We start from the raw sequence: 9,247 nt of genomic DNA on the forward strand, positions 1-9,247 counted from the left end.
TAAGGATGTTGTTGTTGCTCAACTGGCTATCACTAAAGATGTTACTATTCCGGCCGCTGATTACAAAAAGTTTCTAAAGTTCAAATCAGCCCATCAATCATCATCTTCTACTATCGTTGCTCAATTTGGTAATCCCGCAGCCTTTGTCCCTACATCCTCCCTGGGTCCTTATGTCCTTGACTCTGGTACCTTTGATCATATGACTAGTAATAAATCTCTTTTATCTCACTTGTCTTATTATGATTCTTTGCCTTTTGTCACTGTGGCGGATGACTCTAAATTCAAAGTTCAAGGTCTTGGTTAAAATTGCCCAATTCCAACTTTTTCTTTAAATTATGTGCTCTATATTCGTGGTTGTCCTTTTAATATAACATATATCAACAAACTCACTCGTACTTTTGATTATTTCATTTTTTATTGATAATTCTATTTATGTTCATGATCATTGATCAATGTACATGACGAATGATTGGAGCAGGGAGTGAGTTTGTAGGATTATATCATCTATCTCCATCGATCGCATGTGCTTCCATTGCTTCTCAAATCCTTACACATTAACGTTTGGTCAACCTAGCCTTAATAAAACATGTCTTTTAGTTTCTAGTTTTTCTAAGCTTTTGTCATTTGAGTGTCAGTCGTGTTAATTAGGCAAACATAATTATCACACCTATTGTCAACAAGTAAATAAAAGCATCGTGTAACCTTTTGCTTTAGTTTATTTTGATATTTGGGGTCCTAGTCGTGTCAAGTCAATTTTAGGATACTATTACTTTGTAACTTTCATCGATGATTTTTCACGATGTACTTGATTATTTTTAATGAAAAATCTTTCAGATGTTTTCCATGTATTTAAAAGTTTTTACACACTGGTAATGCTCGTGAATATTTTTCATCCCATTTTCAATTGTTTTTAACATCATAGGGGATTATTCATCAATCACAATATGCTTACACACCACAGCAAAACAGTGTTGCTAAATGAAAGAATCGTCATTAAGTTCAAACTGCACAAACTTTTTTACTTCACCACAATGTCCCTTCTCGTTTTTTGGGAGATTCTCTTCTCACAAATTGTCACCTTATCAATCGAATGACATCATCAGTCCTTCAAGATCATATTCCATACTATATCTTGAACTCGTAACATGTTCTCTACCTCATTCCTCTCAGCGTCTTTGGTTGCACATGCTTTGTTGATGAGCTCAATACAGGTAAAGAAAAACTTTTTGCGACATATCTCAAATGTATTTTTATAGGCTATTCACGTATAAAAAAAGCATATCATTTTTTTAACGATACATTATTTCCTACGATGTCACATTCTTTGAAACAATCCCATTTTTTTCTGCCTCTAGGTCACCTGATGAGAATTGTACTTTAGAGGTTCCATATATCTATCATGTCATCCCCATACCTATTGAAGCCCTTACACCTTCATTATGTGTCTACCAGCGATAAACACACCCTCCATCGAAAGAAATAGATGATATGATCCATCACCAACACCATCTCCCGCTCCAACTGCTCCTCAAGTTACGTCACCAAAACTTGACCTTCTAATAGCATTACAAAAAAGGTTTTCAGTCTCATCATCCTAATCCTAAATATGCTTGTGTTATAAATTATGACCGTCTCTCTACTTCCTATGTTTCTTTTGTTTCAACTTTGGATTTTGTGTCTATTCCTAAGTCTACAGGGGAATCTATGACTGATTCCAATTGGTGTCAGGAGATGGTGGTTGAAATATTTTCTTTGCATTAAAATTAGGGGTGGCAAAGCGAGCGACCCGCCCCGCACCACCATATGCCCGCCAAAAAAAGAGCGGGGCGAGCAAGTCCGCCAAATTGAAATGGGCATAAAAACTTAACCCGTCTTGCCAAGGTGGCAGGTTGGCGGGCCTGCCCACCTAATAATTTATTTATTTATTTATTTTTTATTTTTTAATATATTAATCGACTTTTTTTAAATTTTAATTAGATTTTTCACATAGTGTTTAGAACAACTTTTATAAAGCATTTCTTTATCAAATTTTACTTAAAAATATTTCATATATTCACAAATAAATGTATAAAATAAAATCATCAAGAGTTAGAATTAACTAAAAAAATAGCGAATTTTGACGGAGTGGCGGGCTTTGACGGGCGGCGGGCTTTGGCAGGGCGGTTTTGGCGAGCGGCGGGTTTTGGCGAGCGGCGGGCTTAGGCGGGAGGCGGGCCTAAAGTCTTTACCCAACCCTCCATTTTTGGTGGGTGCGCGGGCCGGCCCAGCAGGCCACAATCCGTTTTGCCACCCCTAATTCAAATAACACTTGGGACGTTGTTTCTTTACCTCTAGAAAAAATACAGTGGGATGTCAATAAATTTATACATTGAAAGTTGGACCAGATGGTATGATCGATCATTTAAAAGTTTTTTAGTAGCTAAAGGATACACACAAATATTTAGTCTTAATTATTGAAGTTCTTTGCGAATTAGTCTATTGAATTGGCTGAATTTTGTAAAACAACAACATGGAGAAGTGTTTAGACAAAAGTTTTTACTTCAGGAAGTCAGGTGACATGCTCATAGTGATCACTGTGCCCATTCAACTTAGCCAAAGATGGGAGTTTGAATCCTTCAGGGACATGTACATACCATGTCTCATCCGAGAGTGCCTAGGGATCCAACACTTCCATCTCCTCTAAGGGATTGGATTTTTATCGGAGTTTTCGAATGTTGTGGATATTGTCCTCTAGTGTTTGATTCTATTTGCATAATTTTTCCATTTTGGGCTACAACTTCGACAAGGCGTTGGGATCACCCATACCACAAATATCCTCCCGTGTAAGGTATGTATCCCTCCTGTTAACAATGGTTACGAAAGGTTAGGTATAGGAGTGGAGGATGACAATGGTGGGCACTATTGTACTGGTTAAAAAGTACAGGTGTGAATGTTACCCCTGCAAGGCTAGAGGCACTCAGAGGCCTTAGTAGGTATATTACGATGTAAAGTGGTTAGGGATTACCCACGACATGAAGAAACCCTATATGTTGGTGTTTATGGTAGTTTATAGGACCTGCTCACGCGAGGTGAATGGTTCTGTCTATAGGCTTTAACTATGTAAGGTGTAATCTATATGAGTTAGGATATGCCCCTTCTTTCTATGTGGGAGACATATTTATAGAAGCTTTGTGGGCGTAGCGTTTTAGGAAACCCTTTAGAGGCAGCAATCGCTCCCTCCAGATTTATGGGGGATTGTTGACTACATATTTCTCAGGGAGTCGTGGTATGACTCCTTCTCACAAAACTAACGGGAGACAATGATACAATACATTCCATATGTCCAGGGGCGAGCCCCTCATGATCTGTATGGATGTCGCCCAGGCGACATCGCTCTACGCATGAACCTTAGAGTCTCCCTTGTTTGGGATCCTCAGAAATATAACGCTACAAAATTCATTCTGCATAATCTCAACATATATGTGAACAACAAAATTTTATTCTTGATTATTTTACTAAAACTCATTTTTAACCTAGAAACACGGGGATTGTTTAAGACTATATATTGACTTTTCAATTTTAAAATGATATCTAGGTATTTTATATCCTCAAACCCAAGAAGTCGTTGTACATACACTCCTTCATTAATATATCCATTAAGAAATCAGCTTTTGACATCAATTTGTTATAATGTGACATAGTGGTGCTTAATTTCTATAAGTTTTTCTCTAGATATAAAATTGGATTATATGATAAGAAAATGACATAAGTATTTTCAAAAAAGATAAAGATATTACTTTCATTTATTTTACAATCTTTTAGTTGATGTTTCATCGGGATAAGTTTGATATAACTTACAACTACAATATAGTATACTTTTGGTGTGTATAATTCAATCATTTGATACCTTTTTCTAGCCCAAGAGATTAAATTTACACCAAAGAATTGACAACTTCCAATAAGTATTTTTCTTTCAATTCTATTCCCTGACATAGCCTGTATCATAAAAACCTACTAGCTTGTCATGAATTTTCTTTCTTTAGGTCTTCCTTAGGGATGTCTTCATCTTTTCTTATGGTACAAGTTAGGTGTATAGCATTTGCCATTGGCTTAGATTCCACCATGTTGAAATTCTTAAGAAGTTTTTTTGTATACTTGCTCTGGTGAATGTTTACTCCATCTGTGCCTTGGTTAATTTAAATTCCTAAAAAGAACTTCGTTTCTCCCATCAAGCTCATTTTAAAGGTATGTATGTTACCCTGCAAATCCAAGGGAACTCAGAGGCCTTATTATGTATATTATAATGTACGGTGGTTATGGCTTGCCCATGGTGCAGAGAAATCATGTATGGTGGTGTTTATGGTGTTAAACGATCCGCTCGCATGAGGTGCGAAACTTTGTTTATAGGCTTTTGATTATGTAAGGTGTTATCTGTATGAGTTAAGATATGTCATTTTCTCTCGATGAGGACTATAGAGGCTGCAATTTCTCTCCCTCATTTAGCGGAGACTGTTGACTACCTATTTCTCAAGAAATTATGGTGTGACTCATTCTCACATAACTAACGAGAGATAACAATATTATAAATGTCATATGTCCAGGGTGATCCCCCCATGTTCTATTTGGAAGTCACCCGAGGGACATCGCTTTTGACGGGGACCCAGGAGTCAGTCTCCCTTGTTTGGGATACTCACAAATATAACGCTACAAACTTCATCCTGCATAATGTCAACAAAACTTCGACGAAGACTGACATTGGTAGAACAAAAAAATGATATTATCAACATATATTTGAACAACAAAATTTCATTCTTGATTATTTTACAAAATATTGTTTAATCAATACACCCTATGGAAAACACATTTTTAACGTAGGAACACGAGGCTTCTTTAAGACCATATAATTTTTGGGTATTTGATATCCTCGAACCCAAGAAGTTGTTTGAAATACACTCTTTCATTAATATCCATTAAGAAAATCACTTTTGACATCAATTTGTTAATGTGATATAATGGTTAACAATAAATGATAATAATAATCTTATAGGTTCTAACCTAGCAACGGGTGCTAAAGTTTTAGTAAACTCTTTATGTTGTTGCTAATTATAGTCTTGATATACTAGTCTAGATTTAGTTCTAATCATATTTACTTGCTTATTTAGCTTGTTTTGAAAACTCATTTGGTTTTAATCACATGTTTTCCTTATGGTAGTGGAAAAAGGTTTCTAACCTCTTTCGAGTGGCTACATCATGCACTTTGGACAAGGATGAAAGAGGAAATCCAGTTGAGGAAAACATATACCAAGATATAATCAGTTCTCTCTTTTATCATATTGTATTTCTTCCTGATATTATATTTGATGTTTGTCTGTGTGCATGTTTTTAAGCATCCCTAAAAAAATACATCTCTCTATGGTAAAATACATTATGAGATATCTCATTGGCACATATCAGTTGGTTTTATGATACCTCAAAGGGATGGACTGTGTCTTAGTTGGGTACTCTAACTTTGATTTCGTTGGGTGCAAATTAGATCAAAGAGTACCAATGGTACGTGTCACTTACGTGTGAACTCGTTTGTCTCATGGCATAGCAAGAAACAAGCAAGTGTAGCTGTGGACCGTCCTTTCGGGCCATACCCCTCCGTGGGTGGGATACGTGAACTGACTCTTTTTTGTCGATCGGACGCTTTCGCGTCATCTTTTGAAAAAGTTTACAGAGTCGCCACCGACCTTTTATTTTATCCAATGAAGGAAAGGTTTATAAAAGAAACAGAAAAAAGACCTTTGAGAGATTCTGGGTAAGGGGGTAGGTTATACAAAGGGAAGGTGTTAGCACCCTTTGTATCCATGGTTATCCATGGGCTCTTTAGTTTGCTTAGCTCATTTGCTTTACTTTTCAATTGATTCGGAATGCTTTACCTGTGTTTTTGAAATACCTTTGCAAATAGAATTTTTAATGATCCTTGTGCGGATATATACAAATGCTTGTTTATCTTTCGAAAGATGTTTTGAAAAGATCGTTAATTTTGTAATGATCCGTGTTTGGATGTATACAAAATATTGTCTTTTGGAAAATTCGTTTTAAAAAAACAACAGTGTATGAGAATTTTGTTTGTTTTGATTTTGAGCAAGCAAACTAGGAGGTCTACCCTGAGTTAGGAGGTCTTTATCCTTGTTCCCTTTAAAAATCTATCCATTCGTCGGATATAAACAAAAGGTTCGATTTTGTACTCGAAACAGTAGAAATGTAACTTTGATTTTGAAAAGAGTGAAAAGGGGTTACCCTAGGAGGTGCAAATGTGATTGTGATTGAATTCAGATATTTATCTTTGAAGTTAGTGATCTGACGGTTCAGTTTTATCTTTGACATACACGCAGTTTATATGGGTGCTGGAAATTAAAATGCGGGAATGTAAAGTGCAGAAAGTAAATCTACGCTATTACATCGATTGTGCGGGAAATGTAAACTAGCCTATTTACATGAATTTGACATCCTATACATTTATCTAGGAATTTTAAATTGCAAGAAATAAAAGGCATATTTTTGTATTTTTGTGATTTATTTTAAATATAATTAATGCATTATTAATTAATTTAAAATAAAGAAAAGATGGAAATATGATTAAACCTAGCAAATAAGTTTAAAAATATGTACAAAATGTTTGTTAATTGATTTTAGAACAAAACTAATTTTTTTGGAATTTTTGAAATTTGTTTTTGGATATTTTAAGTTAATCAAAACATAATTATGCAAATAATTACACAAATAATTAAAACTTAAAGAGAAAATTATCCTAAATATGTACAAAATTAGTTTATGATATATAAACAATATTTAACACAAAGAACAATTTTTTTTGATTTTTTGACTAATTAAAATAATTAATAAGCAAATATACAAATACATACTAATTAATTATGAAAAATATTGAAATTTTGAAGAAAAATAAAATATTTTTGTTTCATAAAATAATATATTATTTTAGAAGTTTAAAATATTTTTTGTGGAATTTTTTGGAAGTTTTTAACTATTTTTAATTAATTTATCAAAGAAACTAAAATAAAAATAGAAAATAAAATTAAAAATATAAGGATACTGATCTGGTGTGGCAATTAATGAAGGAGCATGGTGAGCTTGCATGTGTGAGGCGTTGGATTGGCTTTGAGATTGATCCAAGGGCACAGATTTGTAGGTGCATGGTATGATGGTGTACACTGAATCCAAGGGGATTCAAAGTCTTTGCAGGGGCCCACGCTGGATTGACCAGCGAATAAGATTTGAGGGAAGGGCCACCTTGGCGCGCTGAAAAGTCAGACGAACCACGCTTGGACGCGTGGTCGTCTTCAACCTCCAGAAGTGAGGTTTTCAGCTTCAAATAGCGGGGGTTTTTAACCTCCCCTATTTGGACGTTAAAATTCCAATTTTTTAACAACCTATGAACCTGCAAAAAATACGAGTTAGCAATAGAAACAAGTGACCCAGATCCACTAATTAGAGTGTCCTGAATCCAAATATGTCATTTGTTTTAAGGTTTGAAGCTCCTAGCTATGGATACGAAGAAGATGAAGCTTAAACACTCATGGACTCGTTTTAATGGTGGAGCCTGATCCTCACGTTGGAACACTCATGCTAAGGCCCAGATCACACATATAGGTCCCCATAAGGATGTTAGGGTGGTTAGTTTGCAGTGAAATTAGTTGCATATACAAAAACGAAAATAAAACTCATATGTACATGAAGAGCTTTAAGTGCTTTATACGACTCTCATATGTCTATATTTAGAGCTCAATCTTACTCTATAATGTTTGAGGAGATGATTAGAAGTGTTTATTGGTATTGATATTGATTGGAAATTTGAATTTGAAAATTACAAAGTATATGCAAATTTTGAGAATTTTTGTGATATTTCTTGCTATACTCTTGCCCTATTTCGTGTGTCCCCTTTCGTCTCTCCTCTATTGTGGATGTATGATGCTTCTTTTATAGCCCAAAGTTGCTTGGAACTCAAGCTAAGAAGCTTTGTTGTCTTTGTTGAAAGTTTGATTTTTAAAATATTAAAAATCTTTGAATTGTTGACCAAGCTTGACTCCATTCAATGCTCTTGTCTTGCTCTTCAATTCTTGCAGAAAAAATGAAGATTCCTTGAAGTGAGTCATACTTGGAGGCCAAGCAACCATTATCCATGCATTTTCCTTTTAATTTTAATCTTAAAGTAAGATAAAATTATGCAAAAAATGGCCAATAAAGATGTGGGCTTTGTCTTGGTCGTGGGAGGCCCATAGTAACATGGCAAAGATGTTTGGACCATAAAAACTTGGACTCATTTGGAAAAAAAAACATTTTTGAGCAATGTTGATTTCATGCATTTTCCCAAAATTTAGCCAACTTCAACAAGGTGTAAATCCTTCAATTTTTGTCATATGAAGGAGATCTTGCACTTTTTGGAAACCTCAAAGAGTCCTCTAACCAATGTCTTTGGTCTCATATCAAAATGATTTTTGGTTCTCCTTGTGTGTCCATTTGAAAAAAGTGTCTTTTTGTTGACTTTGAAAATGACCTGTAATGTCTTTGGCCATATTTTTCAAATGGTGAATGCTATGACCATGGGATCAATTGCATTTGAAAGATAATTGAATTTCCTTCAAAATGAGCTTTGGTTGACATTTTTTGGATGAAGGATGAGAGAGTTATGATCAGTCAAAGTTGAGTTGACTTTTCAGGCAAAAACCCTAATTTTGAATCTTAGGGTTTTGTTGATTTTTGATCTTTCCTTGATGAATTGTGATCATCCAATGATCAAATGTTGAATCCTTTGACAAAATATGGACTTTGACAAAAAATTTCATTTTTGACTGTCAGTTGACTTTTTTGGTCAAACGGGTCGTCTGTTGACTGTTTGAGCTGCTGACGGTGCGTCTGAGTGAATTGAAGTTTGAAAATTTGTATGATGGTACTTTGAGATGTATGGATGTATATGAAATCCATTTGAGCTCTCAAAACTTGTTGCTCCTGTTAAAACAAGAAAAACCCTGATTAGGGACTGTCTGTATAGGAGGCAGTTAAGCGTACCTGATTTTTGTGCAGTGTTGAATTTCTGCTAATCATGTGATATTCAGAAGACTTCTAACACAAAAATCTTGGAAATTTGAATTGTGAATGATTGATTTGATTGATTGTACAAATCACTGTGAATTGTACTGTCTGCAGTTTGTCTGTCAACCGACTGTTCGTGTACTGAAGCAGCAGTTAAAGTGAAAAATCAACC

This window comes from Vicia villosa, linkage group LG1, assembly GCF_029867415.1.
Source record: "Vicia villosa cultivar HV-30 ecotype Madison, WI linkage group LG1, Vvil1.0, whole genome shotgun sequence".
In the NCBI taxonomy this organism is placed as follows: Eukaryota; Viridiplantae; Streptophyta; class Magnoliopsida; order Fabales; family Fabaceae; genus Vicia; species Vicia villosa.